The sequence below is a fragment of the Gymnogyps californianus genome, chromosome 4 (assembly GCF_018139145.2).
Source record: "Gymnogyps californianus isolate 813 chromosome 4, ASM1813914v2, whole genome shotgun sequence".
NCBI lineage: Eukaryota > Metazoa > Chordata > Aves > Accipitriformes > Cathartidae > Gymnogyps > Gymnogyps californianus.
In genome coordinates, this window is record NC_059474.1 from 79,868,218 (window position 1) to 79,885,959 (window position 17,742).

The following is a 17,742-nucleotide window of genomic DNA, read 5'->3' on the forward strand; positions in this document are numbered from 1 at the left end:
TTAGTAATTTAAGTCATCCTAATACTACACAGATTTTTCCATTTTATTGGGCTCGCAGAGCATTGATGATGATCTTTATTACTATAATAGTCTTTCAGAAAAAGACACATTTTTCTCTGGACTCTGCAGTAGCAGTTTCAGGTAGTATTTGTTATCATCATAAAGTTTTTGTGTTTTAAGAGAATTACCACCTCCTATAACAGATCCTGTAGGACTGAATTTATGCGGAATTCACAATGACAAATTAAAACCAAACCACACAAACAACTTTCTTGCCTCAAGTTATACATTTTACTTCACCAATGTGCAAAATTCACCCAAACACAGCTACAGTCCCTCAAAGAGTGACTGACATTAGTATTTGTATGAATAATTATGCAAATAAACAAAAGCAAGTTGACATTTCAGCCACATCTAACGTAAAATATTAAACAGCACAACCAGGTCTTCCTGCACTTCGATACACCAAAGCTTTAATCTATTCTTATTTTCCAGTCTGCCTTACTCCATCAGAAAGCAGTACATTTCCCAGAAACCTTGTTCTTCCAATAAACAGTCTGAAGCACCTATTATCCTAGCAGGATTCCACCTTTTGAGGATGAACACATGAGGTTTTGTTTACCAGGTTCAGGGTAAAGGGCACTTGTAAGGGAGTCAGTAGAACTGACTCTGTACTTAGCTCTCTAATTACAATCAATTTTTAAGACAGTTTTCCCCTGGCAGGCAGGCAATAACTTTGGTGTGAAACTCTTGAAAGAAGAGATTGCCTCTGCAACTATACCACGTGCGTGTGTGTAAATAAATTCAAATTTCACTTACATAACAATCATACTTTGCGTCACTGGATTTGCCCCTCTTGGGAAGCTCTTCCTGCAAGGCTCCTGATACCTTCTCTCAGTCGGCATGTTGGCAATCTTCCTTTCAGTGAAAGGACACTGGTAAAAAAGAAAATAAAAAGTAGTATTACATTCTTATTTCTTTGTCTTTGCACAACTCTTTAGATAAATCAAATGTTAAACATTACTTTTATAAAGTTTACAATCTCAAAGCTTCAGGCATGCAGTAGAGATCAAGTTCTGCTACTGTCTGTCAACATCCTTTGCCTAATAAAGCATCTCGAGCCAGCTCAAGCTCCATTTAAACTGTTTTTATTGCTCCCTAAATATAGTTTTACTAACCTGCTTTTTAAATTACAATTGCCCACTGGCCTGGTGGTGCAAATCTTCAATCCATTATTCAGAACAGAATCATGCAAGCATTATTATTAACAAAGGAGATGTTAGCTAATGACTGGCAGTTTGAAGAATAATGGAACTGTTAATATTTGAGGCCATCCTTCCTGCTTCTGTCTATCACAAGTACTAGAATAATTTAAATTAAATACTTTATGTGACTAAAACACATTTCAGATGATATAATGAACTACAGCTATTGCTGGTTGAATGCATCTATCATTTCTAAAGTTAGGCTTAAGTCCACCTGCTCTCTGAGGGCTCAGTTTTGCTCTAAATTACACCTGGGTAATTCCACTGCTATGAATCATATGATAGAAGGTATACTAGGGGAATATTGCATCCTTGCAAAGTATTTTTGCTAAGCTTTTTGAAAAATCAATTAAATTCCAATAATTTTTTATAACTTTTTAAAGAGAATCAATTTGTAGAAAAAATATTGTAGAAAGAAGTACGGCTAGTTTGATAAGACAGTTACACAAAGTAATGTGAAATGGATTCTTGTAAAAGATTTTTCTCAAATGCAAAGGATTTAGTCCAAAGGAGATTGAATCAAAATGGATCTACCAGCAACAAAGTATTAAAACTCTCTTTTTTCGCCAGAGGGAAAATACCTCTGCACTCGTAGCATTTCAGATTACTAGTCTTAAGTTAGTTATGAAGTGTTGCAGAAAGTTCTGCACCTTGAAATGTATGGGGTATGTGGATTCAATGTTCAACAGGCATTCCTGGGTTGACCCTACTACATGATTATTCTGGAGTTTTAAGACACAAGATATAACACTTCAATTTATTCTTGCCAGTGCTATCTTTTCAGTTCAGGCTTAGGAGGTTGAGCAGGCTTCCCCCCCCCCCCCCCGCTATGAAAAGCCAATCAGAATACCCATATGGAAAACATATTTCAAATTAAACAATGTTGTTTTATTCACAAGACTCCCAATTACCGCTGTATCCAAGTGTGCTTGCTGTCAATATGTATTAACTACAAAATTGATAGAAGACTAGAGTTGACCCAGAAATTGTCAGAACTTGTGATCTTTGTCAATTCAATTGAGTGACAGGCTGAATCGTGTAAATAACTGCACACTCCACCATTAAAAAAGAAGATCATTTCAGGTCAGTTGAAGCAAAGCTTTTTTATTTTCTCATGGAAAAAACCCTGAAGTTCTCTCTGGTCAACCTAAGGTTTGCTTAGTATGTGGGTTTTTTTTCCAAATTAAAAAAAGTTAAACACTTCTAAAACAAGTTTTGAAATTTATTTTCAGCTGTTTTTCAAAGGGAACATTTACCAATCAGATTCGAAATTCACATTTTCTTTTGGTTTTTTTTCATGACTAAATATTTATTTTGGTGAAAACTTTTCAAACAAGAGAGAAATTACCTTGCTTTTCCTTCTAGTTGTCCTCTTGAAGAATATTCTGTTTGGGATTACTTAACTTAGAATTTACATCACAGAATACCACACACAATACAAGGAGCAGTCTTAATAACCACCAACTAGGAGGTTGGTCAAGGACCAGCCATTGAAAAGAAACCTTCAAAAAAAGTTCTGAAGTAACCATGGTTCTGAATTAACTTGCACTAAATGTGAAAATGGATCTTTATGACTTCTTAATGAAGTCATTAGCACTTCCATGAAAATGCTTAACTTGCCTGCTATCTGTACAGAGTATCTAGAGCACACAAAACTCTTTTTGAAAATCTTGTAACAGAAATCCTGTTTTTGAAATAGGACTGTTTCCTTTGCAAACATGCCAAAGTCACCAAAAGCTTCCAGTCTCTAAGCATACATTTTACTGGGAGACAGAAATCTCATTTTAGAAGAGAACTCCTCTAATAAAATGGCAGACCTTCTGGGCTCTCTTCTAGCCAATGACTTTTAATGGCTTCCCAGCTTGAACATCCTCAAGACAGTTCCGCCTGAGTTTCCAGGAAAGTCTTGTTCTTACCGTCATTTCTGATGCCTGATCTTGTGTTTACTCCTCAATTTGTGCAGGCCCCCTGCTTCTTTTAGAAATCTCCCAGTCTGCAGCTCTGCCACAAGCTCCTTCCTTGCCTGACCTTTCCTGTAGTTCTGGAGATTTTCCCATCTGAACATGCTCAGCTGCCCTAAGCAACCTCTCTCTCCCCTCAGAACTTTCCACCTGCCCTGGTGCACCAGGGCAAGATAATCAGACAACCTCCTTCCCACTGACTAGCTGCTCCTTTCCAGCACCCTCTCATGTATGGCCTGAGCCAACAAATATAACAGCTTTATTATAATGCCCTGCAGTATCAGAAGCCTGAATCAATTGTCTCAATTGGAAAGCTTTCCTTCTGACCCCCCACTTACATTATTAGACTTGCGGCTGTTCTGTAACACCCACAGTAATCTTTGATCAAAGATAATATGTGCCGATCTTCCTCTTATTACCTGCTAAATTCTCACTTCTATTTTGTTGCCAGCTGGTAGTTTCATGGAATTCTGCGCAGATTACCTGGGTATGTTTATGTATCACAACTTCATCAGCAGAAGGAGCATTCCTACAGTTTCCACATATGTTAGCAGTGGCAGAGAGAGTGGAAGATTTTTGTTTGGCTTCCAGGACAAGGTTAAAATCTGACCTGGAAAGGACTGAATGCTAGAAGTCTATGAAGTACTTGGTTGCTGTTTTTAGATGTTTCTGCGGAGGATGCCTCCCTCAAAAAAGGCGAAAATGCTCTTCTAGCTAGCACAAAAAAGTGCAAAAAAAAATCCTGTAGGTCCTCCCGTTACTACATGAAAAAAGTTTTAAAGTTTTATCTACTATTTGTTAACGTAAACTACACATATTGTTGAACAAGCTATTGCATTTTCTGAAATGTCTGGAATCCTTTAGGGTTCTAGGCTATTTCCAAAAGACAGAATTTTAGGAGCAGATAAGGCTAGTTAATAAAACCCAGAAATTCACATTTCTCTCATGAATTGAGAACATATAGCTTCTATGAGTTATATTTATGGGCCTCAAGTTGACTTTTTATTCCAAATGGCAAGTTTGAAAAGTTTGGACCAATGAAGACAATTATTGATCTGTCATCTTATGATCCCTTGAAAAAGATGTGTATGTGATTTTGGACTTGTTCAAGTAGTTTCAAAGTACATGATCCTGAGAGGTGCTGAGTACCCAAGGATTACAAACTGAGCATTTGCTCTAGCTAATATCCTCAATACAACCCTTTTGTTTTCTTCTGGTTACACCATATTTTTTTTTGGCTTGTTTCATTCCAAGCTTGTGACAGGCTTACACTGTCACACACTAAATATATCATTATATATTCTTTATAAGAAAAAGCTTCTTCAATAATTTTTCCATTCTGCATTAAATTTCATGGAAATCACAGTAATGTAGTTAATCACTCAAAATATGTATATACACACACACATATATATATGGAAAGCAGACAGATGCTGGTTTGCTTTCAGCTATTTTATAGGCTGGGTTGTGTCATAGGTGTTTTCACTAATCCCATGTAATTTTGGTGGCTTATTAATATCACAGTCCTTAGTATTGCCGCTCCCACTCTCCCAGTGTACCTCAGCTTCTTTGCTTCAAATTATAAGATATCCTGTAGCTCAATATCCATAACATATGAGCTCAACCTTGACATGATGACAGCATTGCCCAGGGTTCTGTAGTTGATAGGATGCTAAGAAGTGGTTTTCTTCTTCCTTCCCATGGGGCACTTTCCCATCTCAGCATGCAACCAACTGCTGACAAGACGGTTTATATGTACTGACACCAAGCACAGCTAGCTACCTAAAAGAAAATTAAATCTCACACTGAGAAAGGACTCGCTATCTGTTAAGTTTGCAATGAGCTGTAACTGTGCCAAGTACCATCATTAAGAGCCAATTTTTATTTTTTATTGTTGTTCAATACAAGAGATTCCTTCTCTAAGTGATGCATGCCCCTGAAGAAAAGATTAGGATTACACAATGCAGCTAGTAATTTCCAGTTTTCTCATGTATAGTCATAAACTTCAGAGCAAAGACATCCAACTGCTTGGGGAGGAAAGGAGGTAAAATGGTGAAAAGAATGAAAATGGCAGTAGCAACCCGTAAATCAAGCAATTGGTGTTGAATAAGTGCAATCTGAACAACTGAAGAAAATTAAATGGGACTTGCGGGCCAGAATACAGCAACAAAGAGGAACTCCATTTCAGAGCAACTTCCCTCATTTCAGAATACACTTTTATTCCTCATTTCTAGAGTCAAACTTTTCAAACGCTTTCATGAAAACAGTTTTTTTCCTGATTGAAACATTAGGCTTTTTAATTCATGAAGGTGTGAAGATGTACCAAGATTTCTCTTTCAATACAGGGATTGTGCAAGACAAACTTCAAATATCTTTCCATCTCATCCAGAACGATTTGGTATAAAAAAAATCTTCTGCTTTGAATCTGATGACAAGCAGAAAATAAACAAGAGACTCCCTCCTCCTGGGCTAGTGCCCCAGCTGCACTGAGACAGAGGTTTTGTTAAAAACAGTATATCAGCATATTTAGTTGGTAGTAAAGCTCCTCAAATCAAATCCAATTTAAAGCCTTCCAACTAAAGTGATGATTTTTTGGTTCATTTTCAATTCTTTTCCAGATTTTTGAAAGTAAAAAAGGAGAGATGAATAATTCACAAATTTTACAGAATTATATTTTTCAGTGATAAGTGACACAAACCAGCATTAGCAGTTGACACTTAACAAAAACATTTATTTAATTTCAAAATTCTTTCAAAATGATGCTATGCCACTTTTTTCTTTTGACATTTCCAAAATGGTGCAGAAATTTTCCAATAGAAATTCTAGCATTTGCTGTATGAAAATTCTATATGGGAAAACTCCTGTTTCTTAAAAAAATATGTGTCATTTAAGAAATTTCACATGGAAGGTTTTTTGTGAAGACATTCTGGTTCTACTGCCATCAGCATTGAAATCCTTAGAAAACGTAGCCAGAAGCCTGAATTACATCATATTGAACTTGTCTAAACTGTGTTTTAAAATTTATTTCATTATACTGGTGCAAACACTTCTGTGCACCCATTTAAATAATTTTAAATTTGATTTATATTGATTTAGTATAAGTCAAGTCCTTCTCAACTTAAGGGAAGTCAATACAGGACAGGTTTAATTCACTTGATGGCTCCCTGAACAAGATTTTAATAAAATCAATTTAGCACCCAAACTTGATTAATGAGTGCAATCTCACAAGTAGCCAAACCATCAGAAGTAGACGAAGTGGCACTATTTTATCATCTGAAAATATACTAGTAGAAAAAAGAAAGCCGATAAAAGAGATGAGGCTACTACAAGATACAATTGCACGTATGCATCCTATGCTATGATGCACCAAAAGCCAACCACTAATTTCTGTCATCAGATATCTACTTAGATCTGCTCCAGGAGTCTAAAGTTATGCACTGTGCTGGTTTTGGCTGGGATAGAGTTAATTTTCTTCAGAGTAGCTAGCATAGGGCTATGTTTTGCATTTGTGCTGAAAACAGTGTTGATAAGACAGGGATGTTTTAGTTACTGCTGAGCAGTGCTTACACAGAGTCAAGGCCTTTTCTGCTTCTCACCCCACCCCACCAGCGAGGAGGCTGGGGGTGCACAAGAAGTTGGGAGGGGACACAGCCAGGACAGCTGACCCCGACCGACCAAAGGGATATCCCATACCATATGACATCATGCTCAGCATCTAAAGCTGGGGGAAGGAGGAGGAAGGGGGGGATGTTCAGAATGATGGCGTTTGTCTTCCCAAGTAACCGTTACGCGTGATGGAGCGCTGCTTTCCTGGGGATGGCTGAACACCTGCCTGCTGATGGGAAGCAGTGAATGAATTCCTTGTTTTGCTTTGCTTGTGTGCGCAGCTTTTGCTTTACCTATTAAACTGTCTTTATCTCAACCCATGAGTTTTCTCACTTTTGCTCTTCTGATTCTCTCCCCCATCCCACTACGGGGGAGTGAACAAGCGGCTGCGTGGTGCTTAGTTGCCGGCTGGGGTTAAACCATGACATGCACCCAGAGGAAAATGCCGTATCTGTAATTAGCCCATGATTAACAAAGCTTTGTATGACTTCTCTAAAAATAAAAGAATGAATGGTATTTCAAAACTGTGCAAAGGGTGGTATGAAAGAACCAAAGGAAAGACATGGAACTCCAAAATACTACCACTTGGAATTTAACATTCTTGCTCAGACCCAGGATTTTCCTGATTATAAACCAAAATCAAATCATCAGGAAAAACATAATGCAGTTCACTAATATACTTTAAAATGACACAATAGGCAATAATGTTTGATTCAACACAACTGCTTGTAAGTTGGTGGTTGAGTCCTTGGCCCTGGTTTTCTCATATAAAACAATGCTGCCAAGAGAATGTGTAACAGATGCTAAATACACACGTCTCGCACACTGCTTGAATTTGTTCATCACTGACTTCCTTTGGGATAAAAAAGATATTGTCAAAATGATAATGATGGTGTAAACATTTTGGCCACTTCAAGCATTTTCTGAATGCCAGATAAATTCAGAATAATTTTTAGCAGTAGGCTTGCCAGAACATCAGCTGAAGCCTTCATTATAGCTATTCATATCCCTATAATAAAGGTTGCATCAGCAATTCCATTATAAATGCTCTTTCAGAGGGTTTGATAATTTGGCTGCAAAAAGTATTTTTGGCTGAAGCTTGGCATATAAGTTGTCTTAGATATAATTTTTAAAGTTAGTTTTAAACTGTTCAGCTGTTTTCTGCATAAAGATGGAAGAAACAAAGATGTTTTAGCTGGTTTAAATTGTTCTTTTTTTGTCCTACATAAAAAAGCACCAAGTTTTTTCTTTTGAAGTACAAATTATGTTAAGGAAAAGAAAAACCAGGAGCCACATACACTCTAGTGCATATTTTCACTTAGATATATGCTAATTACATGTACTCTGGTTAACTGTGGCACGATCCAGATGTCAAGGATTAAATGATAGGGAAGAAATTCCACAGAGGAATGGTGACACAGAAAGTTACTCCAGCTTTTCACCTTCCCAAGAAAGGGTAACATTGATAAAATCACCAGCCTGACGTCAAGTAATGTGCTTCTAGAAAACAGAGTGTAATAGGAGAGTCATTTTATAAATGTAGTTATAAAAGAAAAACTTGACAAATCATTCAGGTTTAATTTAATCATGAAATTAGTAAACTGACTTAGGAAAGCAAATACTTTGGTGGTACTGATCCTTCATAGTGCCTAGAAGACCCACAACCTTTCATGGATGTTTATTTTTCACCCTAATCTTCTTAGGTAGAAAAGTATCATCTACTTGCTTAAGGACAGGGGCTAAATAGATTCCATCAGGTTTATCCCAGTTATGAGTTCAAAAGTTGGAAAGTGGATGAAAGCCCACAAAATGTCAGAATCCCTACGTCATAACGAGAGAAGGACAGCACTGGTTTGGTCCAAACTTAAAATCTACCAATGCCACACACAGAGTAATTTGTAAAAAAAAGAGGAATGGACATTAGAAATTCAGTGAACCAAGACCTTTGTGCTAGAAATTAGACCTAACAAGGTAGATGAAGTAATGTAGAGATGATCCATTCTATCTATAATTCTCCATTTGGGTCCTTGAAGGATTTTAAGAGAACAAGGCAATACAGGATGGGAGGACTGAAAGGGGCAAGCTTCCTTTTCACTGTCTTCTTATACTCCACTGATACATCACTGTTTAGATCAAAATCTAGATGGCATTACCACCAGCACTGCTTTGGTTAAGTTTGCTTAACTTTAGTTAACTTCTTCAACATGAAATTTCGGCTATTGTAGTCAACCCCCCAACATGAGCCTTATTTCTGGCAGTTGCTGGCAGGTAAATTATATGTGTTGTCTGTGTTTTTCCAGGAAAGATATTATGAAGTTAGAACCAGAAATGGAAGCCATCCCTGCTACACATTTCTGTTCCCTTTTAAAGCATATATGCTCAAGCCTATCTTCAAGAAGCTCCTGAACTTTAGTAACGATGTGAAGAATAATAGCACTAATCTACATCAGCCAATTTCTGCTCTCCCAAAAATGGGAGAGCATTGAGATTCTTCCTTATAAAAACTTCTTTCATTGGGGAAACAGAAGAAACCTCTGCACTGTAAAGACTTTCAGGCATAAAACAGAAATAGTAATTAGTTTCCTTTCTGTATCTTATAAAGATTGTTCACAGTGTTTTTAAGCACAGGAACAAGCAAGCTTAGGTTTCCCTATCTGAAATCCCAGTGTTTAGTGTTGTGCACTAGCAGGGTCACCTAAATTAGTACTAAGAGAGCCAGGTACAGGACAGATTATACTGTGGATAAAAAGTTGCACAGTTAGTCTTTGTCTGGAAAAAAAAAAAAAAATGAAAGCTTTGTAGATTCTTATCCCATACTGGGTTCATTTTACCAGTCTTCTTACTCCCTGTTACTCTGGCTAGGGAAGAAGGAAATCTCCTAAAAATGTGGATTATTTTGTTTTCCTAGGATGATTATTTAAACTGAGATAGAACAATTTGGAGATATTTATTTTCCCTCTGTTCTGTAACCTCACACATGGAGGCGGTTCAGGGTTACTAGTCCCTTGATGGGTAGGTATGATACCCAGCTCCCTTGCTAACAATCCTGCATTTCATTGGACTTGTCTGACATCTTTACTGGCAGTTAAATCATCGTTTCTTTCCTGGGATGGCTGATATAACTGCATCTCCCAGGCAGGGACATATTTCCCCCTGTCACAATTGTAATCTCTAAAGGTCTGCAAGGAGTGGGAGAAGCTCTAGTCTACACAGTGAAAATGAAAATACATTATATGGTAGTGGAAAATTATACCAACTTCACGCATGATGTATTCAAGTTTGGCCATGCTAAGCTTTCAATGAATATAGTTACCATCAACAGGGGTTACTACTGGAAAAGGGGGAAAAGAAAACTTTTTCACAAAGTAAAATTAATCTGGGTGAAATTCACTTTTACAAAACATATGTATTAAAGCCTTGCAATTACTAGAGAGTAAACATCTGTTCACAGGAGACAGCAAGTGCTGTAAAGAAATTAACCTTTAAGTTCTCTGCTAGCAAAGATTTGTATTTGTTAATACATTTAATTAGTAGCACAGGGCAGGGGCTCCATTTGCACTTTTGGACATTCAGAGTGCATCTGTCTTTCCTTATCGTCCTCAAGAAACTGCTGCTTTCCAATTCTGTACAGAAAGTCACTAGGGTAAGAATTACAGCACGATTCGACCTTTCTTGTCTAAGATGTATTAAAACACTTTCCATTACCAAAAAAAGTAAGCTACTTGACAGATGGCTTATTACCAGAATCTTGTAACAGGAATAGGCTTTTCTTACCTGCCTGCGAAGATGCTGCTGAATGTCTTATTTCTGGAAATGCTGACTATAAATATGATAGTGCTATTTTGTGATATAGAACTTCCAGAAACTGTTTTCCTCTTAGCAAATTAGCTAAGGTGAGACTATTTTGAAGTTAGATCTGGGTACAGAATTTTAATACTCTCACATTTCTAAATGTAAATCTGCCTTTCCACAGTGCCTAATGTGCTCCAGATACTTTGTCACACAAAGAACAAACGTAGCACAATCCCATTGGAACCACTCTGGATTTCCTCTAAGCAAATGGCAGAAGAACTTACCTTTCCACACATGACCTGAAGTTCTCAGAATTCAGTCCTCAATTCCTCTGCAATAACAACAGCTATACTGGGCCTTGGAAACAGCACAGTTTTTGCCTAAAGCTTGATGTTGCAATCAGAATTGATGCTAGAATATACTGTCTTTTCTTTCTATATTTATATTAGCAGATTAAATATGCTTACAAGAAAAATTGGAAGTGGAAGTATCCAACATTAATGATACATTACTACTCTGGCCAGCGTTTCCAATGTGTGTTTGCAACGGCTAAACACTTTAAGTTTTTAGAGAAATTTTTTTCACACAACAGTTCTGAGAAGTAAAAGAAATTTAAAATCAGATGCTCGACTCTCAAATTTATAGTAGGCTTCTTGGATAAAGTGGATGAGTGTGGGGAAAGAAAAGAATCAGTTTGAAGTACTTGATTGACTGTTAGCTACTTGACTCAGGTAAACTCCTGTATAGGACAGACATCTTGTTCTGAAGACTACAAATGTTACTATAAATCTTCCTCAGATGAGAGATTATAAGCACTCTCAACCAGCAGAAATTTTTCCTGAGTAAGTAAGTACAGGACAGGACAATGAAAAGCTAAAACTGCCTATCATTACACTTTTTTGTTATTCATGGCAGTTGTCTTTTATTTGTAAACAGAAGTATAAATGCATAAATATTGTAGATGGTATTACAGAAATGGATATTTCAATAGAGTTTTAATTGAAAAGATTTATTTTTACATTAAATGTAATTTTAAAAATTAATTTATAATATGGCATCCAAGTGCTGCACTATAAACCTTACATAGAAGCCTAAAATCTATGAGATTGTGGTTGGAACTCAGAAATATCAAAGTTTTGAGGAAAGACTTTTTTTACAGTATGTATTTTTCAAATCCTTAAAAAAAAAAGTAGCTATGTAAGAAAGATGCAAAAGTTTGAGATTTTTAAAAAGAATTTATATTGGCAGAGTTTTCTTTCTTTCTTAAAATTCAAAAGACTCCATTTCCTTTAATTCTTTTATCCATGCCAGTATTGTAACCCTTCCACAGGAAAATATACATTCATTAAATAATATGATATTGCCATGCAACTCAAAACCAAAACACACAAACAAAACAAACAAAGAAGCAAGCAACATTGTGGAGAAAAAACACAAGCAGAGGGTTTTTTTTGTTTTGCTTTTTATAATCCACAAGTTCTCCATTTTAAAAAAATGCACAGGCTGGCAACATATATTTACGGTCCACCGGGCAATAGTATCAACCATGGGGAAAGCACTTCTTAGTATTCTGTGATCATTTCTCCTACCCAAAGCAAGTGAGTACTCTTGCAAGGTCCTATACATCTCAAGGACTGTCCTAGCCAAAGTGCACTGGAAGGCAATGCAGCCCTTGCCCCAGCACAGACCCTACAGTAATCTTCTGAACCTGAATGACAATTTTATCTTGGACATGTGCTCTCCTCTGGTATGGCAAAATAGAATATCTTCAGCAGTCCAAATGAAGGTGTTGCAGCATTTAACACAAAAATGAATAATCCTTGCAATAGCCAGCATTATTTATCTCGAACGTGATTTAATTTTAGTATTCTCTCTAAATTACTGGCATTTTTCAAAGACAATGTATTGATATTTTACTGATAACGTATGACTGAATTACAGACATCATGATGAATGCTTGTTGTTTTAGCAGCTGGTAGACATGGAACAGCTGGGGATTAGGTTCTGAAAAACACAAGGAACTGCTTGCAATTTGTGTGTTTGGCTGATTAGGTAAATGTTTAAGGTGACAGCAGTGAAAGAGTTAACAATGTTTTCTTTGAGAAAAAATATACTTTTAGCTGCTATTAATTCAGTTTAGCAAATAGAAATGAAGAGGAGGATGACACTGTCTGATCAAAGGATTTATCTGGAGCAGAGAGCTGGTAAACAGAGTAAAGGGATAGAAAGGAATGAATTTTTCTGTGTCAAACGAGTCAGGATCTATCCTAAGCAGAACAATACACAGCTGAACTAAAAGGAGCCATCCTGAAAAAAACTACAACTACATGCATTTTTTGACTTCTGTATTTGAGTCCAGCATGTACATTTAAAGTCAAAACTCTTGCTCAAAGTTGGAACTCTTGTTCTCCTCTTCCTGTGCCCTTCTTCCAGCCACATCTATCCACAGATGCGAAATACTTGAACTAATTAAGTAACTCTGCTTCTAATCAAGTTTTTCTTTCAGCCTTGTTGGCTAGTAACACACAAAGGCAGTACAATTCATTTTGTTTACTAAATGTTGCTGCACACAGCTCTAAACAGCCACAGACAGCTTCAGAGGCTCCTCTTAATGTTCAGTTTGAGCATAAGACTGCATGATACACTATCGAGTTTTAATTTCCCAGCTTCTGAATAAGTATCACCGTAATCTACAGACAGCCCAGCTGACTACCATAGGCTTACTTAAATAGGAAAAGACTATTGAGCATCAATAAGGGTGGCAGAACCTAGCCCCTTCTGACTGCGCCAGCATCAGGCAAGTCACTGCAAAGTCCAGAGGAAAAGCTCAAAGATTGTGACTTTCAAGTTGTTTGCTGGGAACAGCACGTGGGCTCTTGTGTGGAAAAAAGGTTAGTTTTTACTGAAAACGTGTAGTTTTCTGTTTTTCATGAACATCTGATTTTTTGAACTAAGATGCGATGACGTAGAGCGTCACAGAAACCCTCTTGCATTTCTGGGTCAGGATCTCAAGAGCAAACATTGCTCTGGACTGTTGGGACAGACACCGTTGACACTTTTGCTAGACAGAAGGGAAGGAGTTTATTTACAGCGCATTGCCTGAGGTACAGGCTGGATACACAGCCTGACCTACAGAGAATGCCTACACAGCCCTATAATGGCCCACCTCAATTATAATATTCTGACTATAAATACTTGCAGATTTTTCAGAAAAAATCAAAGCATTTTCTTCAGGAAAAGAGGAAATTATTTTCATTGTATAAAATATTTATAGGCCCAAATCCTCCATTCTTACACCTTACACTCCAGAAAAATTCTTGTGTTACATATTACTAAGTCAGTACAATGCCACTTTCCCAAGAAAGCCTTTTGCTTATGCAAGTGAAATAGCAGTGTTGTAGCTCCGAAATCCAACTGCCAGTAACACAAGAGCAGTGCTAGGAAAAGCATAGATGAGTTGTGGGAGTCTTCTCCGATCCTAGGCATCCCAGTAACTGTGGAAACTAAAATCATGTATGAATAAAGACCAAATCTCCCCTGCTATAAACACCTACCCTTTGCAGTGCTGTGCTGTTAGAAAATTTGATCGTCACTGTTTAGGCTATTGCTTCAGACTTTCTGTTACCCTTCTTGTGACCTGCATTATGATTTGTGTTTGTTTTTATTTGAATGGAGGGCAGCAGAATATATGGATGAAAATTAAATTGGGAGCTTGCCACGAATTAAGTATTTTTCATGTTGTTCTTCCTCTTTTTGGGCCATAAAACAGAGCAGTAGAGACAGGACTGCCAGGCTCATTTTTACATGTGATCTACAGTGTGTCTGAACACCCATCTGCAGAAGTGGAAAGCCAGTTTATTATACTGTTGCACCACCTAACCCCCGATGTGATGTCAATGAAAAACCATTCTACTGAAATAGGGATCGTTTTTGTAAAAATCGTATTGCTTGCATCCACGTGTAGAATACTGATGCTTAAAAGACAAAATAAGAACAGGAACCACACAGCTGCTTTTATAGAAAAGTTCAATTTTTTTAGGAACTGCTTCTCAAAAGAACAAAAAGCAGGTTGCTTTTCTGGTTGTTTTAAAAGGATCACTTTCTCCCTCCAACACTTCTCTCTACCAGGTAAATCCTCTTGGCTCTTTCACGGTGCCCTGCCCAGAGACACAGTATAATGGGGACTGCACTCAATCACTCACTGCAGGGACTCCCTCGTCCCTTTTCCTTCTGAGGGGCTGGAAGGATGCTCAGTGGATCTGCTGCTAATTTAGAAAGATTAACTACTCCTTAAAAGAAGCAGGCGCTAAATCACATATAAAGAAGCAGCCTACACACTTCTGTTCTCAAGTATGAGCTCTCCTGCTTGTGCTCATCTTCTGGCCCTTGTACTGTATGTAGCAAGATCTGTACTGAAAGAAATAACAGCTTGTCTGTAGAACTCTACTGACTAAAATTAGGTCAGATATAACAATAAGAATAGTGGAAGTTACCCACTGGGTATATTTCTCATTGTTTTTGTGCTAAACCAACACCGTATAGAGGAAAATGTCTTAAAAATCTGTATATCATTTAAACCAAAAGCAACTTCAAATTCTAGCTGGAACGACAGACAGAGTGACCGCCACAGGAATTTTGCTAACAAAGCTCATCGCCAGATAAAAAAAAGAGCCTTAAAACAATGGCATATGTAAACAAAGAATGTGAAGAAAGTCAAATGTTAGCATCTAATCTTCAATAGTGAATTGTCCAGAGGCACTAAACTAATCACATACAAACAGCATCAATGTGTGGCATGCAGTGCTTATGTTACTTTTTAAACACTGTAAGACACTACTAAAAATACAATTTGTCTTGAAGAAAATACAGTTTACTCACCCTCCCCCAAACAGTAGACTCCTCCTTCAAAGACTCTAGAAACGTACAACAGGAATAGTTAGGAAAACATGAGTGCATTCATAGGAACACATCTTACCAGAGTCACTCTGCCGCATCACAAATTTAGTTCCCTGATACTCGTCTGACAGAATATGTTTGACCGTGGCTGCTCTGTTTTTTCCAGTAATCACCTGGAGCTCCATACAAGCATTTTAAGCAGAGGACACTTATGCAACATTTGTGCCATCTAACTTTAAGGGGATTGATACTAATTGTGTATTTCCTTCCTAATTGGTTTCCTTCATATAGAAATATGACACTGATAAATGCACAGTCTTACTCTTACCATTTAGTCCTCAGAGACCCAATTTAAGGCCAGACTCCCACTGCACGAGGTGCTGAACAACACACCCTAGAAAAACATCAATCCTATTCATTTCCTTAAGTACTAAATTCATTGCATCCAGGCTCTGAGTTAATTTTTAATATATTTGTCCTGCCTTCATGCCGTTAATGCAAACGTGAATTACAGCTTCTTATATGCTTATAACTTTTAGCTTAATCCTGCTTGTCTCTCAAAAAGCAAATCTGAGAATGTAGATATGAGATAAAAATTTCCTTAAAAACTCTGCACATTCACCCCCCCCCCAAGAAAATTCTCCTCAAAGGCTTTTGAGCAGGAGCCCCACAGAGCAGAGCATGGCATATGTTATTGTGAGAAGTGGGAAAGTGACAGATGTTGAAGACATTTCTGAACAACACAATTGGGTCCATAGATAGATACAACTGTATCTGATTAGGTAGACAGCTCCATTCATCTATTTGTACAACAGCCAGGAGGTCTCTAATTGTTTTGCAGATCACTTAGCAATTAATGATGCTATTGCCCTTGGACAGATCATGCTACAGATCAATATTTTCTGGCAAAGTCAAAGCACTGAGTAGACATAATGATACTGAAGTTATTCTATTAATAGAGCCCACAAGCAAGGGTTGGGGTGGGAAACTTCTTGGACAAGAATTTATTTCTGTCACAAACAAATATTATTTCTACTGTTGAAGTGAGTCAGACAAACTTGAATTGGAAATAAAATAAACGCCAGCAAAGATATCTACCTTTCCTTGAACCAACAATAACTATTACTGTATGTTATTTCACATAAGCATTATCTCAAGTGTATCATATTTTCTCTTGCAAGTTCTCATGTCAAATAACCACAACCCTTTACAAATTCCATTTCACAAAAATAAGCCTATATAAAATTTTGCACCAAATCAGAGGCAAGGTTGGAAAAAGGAGAGGCTGCTGAGCAGACTAATGAGTGAACAGAAGTGGGAGTCTTAAAAGTGGACTGGAATGATCCTACGTGGATCAAAAGCAGAAGGGCTACAGAAGGTAAGAAAGCCTGCGTTAAATTTCACCCTTATTTTCCCAGCACGTATATTAGGGATATTGCTGCTGCGTAACAGCTTTGTTTTAAGAGATAATCCCCATGCCGTAAGCATTAAAATTCTTCATTGGAAATACCGGCTTCTCTCATCTCTACAGACAAAGTAGGTCTGTACAAAATACTCAGGAACTAAAGTGACCAGAGTAGTAGCCCACAGTAAGCTCATGAAAGTAAGGTATTTCACAATACCAGGGCTGATGTTATTTCCGTTGTTCTCTAGTGAAATGTGTTTTAGGGCACCGGGTAAGATTTGGTGTCATCAAAGCCAATGGTAAAGTTTCAGCTGATTACACCAGAGTGGGGATTTTTATCCATTATTTCCCCAGTATGAAAAATGGCCTCCAATTTCCTGGTTGGAACACAACACATTTGAAAATCAAACCAAAATCAATTTTAATCCAATTAAAAAAAAGTGTAACGTTAAATAATTTACAATAAGGAGGAGTGGTTTTTTACTGCTCACATGACTCAAAATGGTTATTGTATCTAAAAAATCACTGCAAGTGAGGACTTGCTTGGATTTCTATTACAACTTTAAATTATAGCTTTTGAGTGCCTCAGGATAATTTTAATTGGGAAAGAACTGTAGTTTGAATATCAATTATTTTCAGTAATTGTCCGTTTCAGTTCTTCACTAACTACCCATAGAGTTATCTGCGGAAAACAAATCTTATCAGCCTAGTATCAACTACTTGGGAGCATCTCAGTAAACAACCCAGTATCTTATATACTTGGTACTATCTGTTTAACCACAAAGCCTCCAGCTGTGTGATGGTATTAGCTTCACCG